The sequence below is a fragment of the Galeopterus variegatus genome, unplaced genomic scaffold, assembly GCF_000696425.1.
Source record: "Galeopterus variegatus unplaced genomic scaffold, G_variegatus-3.0.2 Scaffold478, whole genome shotgun sequence".
Classification (NCBI taxonomy): Eukaryota; Metazoa; Chordata; class Mammalia; order Dermoptera; family Cynocephalidae; genus Galeopterus; species Galeopterus variegatus.
Genome location: NW_007726589.1, coordinates 161,260 through 162,059, shown reverse-complemented (window position 1 = coordinate 162,059; position 800 = coordinate 161,260). Strand labels below are relative to the sequence as shown.

Below are 800 nucleotides of genomic sequence, written 5' to 3'. Positions count from 1 at the left end.
GATGAAACAGTAAGTTAAAGACTTATTCTGGGGTCCCCGCTGCGGGGCTCCCAGGGAGAGCTGAACCCCGCGGGCCTCGGGCTTCTGCCACCCCCGGGGCCCCATCATAGTCACCAGGACCGGAGCCGGGTGTGCACGGTCGAGCCGCTTCCTTCCACAGCCTTGGTGAACGCCTTTGCCTGGCGCTCTTCACCCAACAAAGGGAGGACGGAATCTGGGATCCTCCGCTTGGTGGTGATTTATTCCTGACCTGTTGTCACCTTCTGGCGGGCTCCCTTCTGTCCACGCACCTAGGGTTTTGCGCACAGCGGCTAAAATTCATCTTCATGCCCACTGGCTGAATGTAGTTCTCCGTCACCCCGCGCTGTCCCGCGGTTTTCTCTCATGGTGTTGAACGAACCCAGGGCCAACTTCTGACCCTGGCGATGGACGGCGGACCCCAAGGCTGCCCTCCCGGGGCCAGCTTGCTCTTTTCCTCCTAGTGTCTCCTCCGTCATAAAACTATGTTCATCAGTATTTTTAATAGCTTCCCCACCCCAGACCCCAACTCACCATGGGGCACCGTGGCACAGTGGCACTGTGTCAATGACCCCTAGCAGCAGGGTGGGTCAGTGCCATTTTATCGCTCGCTCATCGTTGACATATGTTCCGAACGCAGCCTTCCTGGCCACCCACGGTAGGCCTTCCCTTATCAACCTGCCTGGTCAGTTTGACCTCCATTCTTTTGGGCGTTTCCCTTCCACACCTGTCTCCCTTAAACTATTGCCTCTCAATGTAACGTTTCGATGAAGCTTCTCTAA

The 800-nt window shown here is 56.9% G+C and overlaps 1 protein-coding gene across 1 annotated transcript in view; it reads right to left on the bottom strand.

Annotated features, from left to right (window-relative positions):
- TMEM150C (transmembrane protein 150C) overlaps positions 1-219 on the bottom strand; it is a 65,704-nt gene extending 65,485 nt beyond the window's left edge. Inside the window, exon 1 of the mRNA XM_008569210.1 lies at positions 115-219. The gene's annotated coding sequence lies outside the window, so the exon portion shown is untranslated. The remainder of the gene's footprint in view (positions 1-114) is intronic.
- Between the last annotated feature and the right edge of the window lie 581 nt (positions 220-800).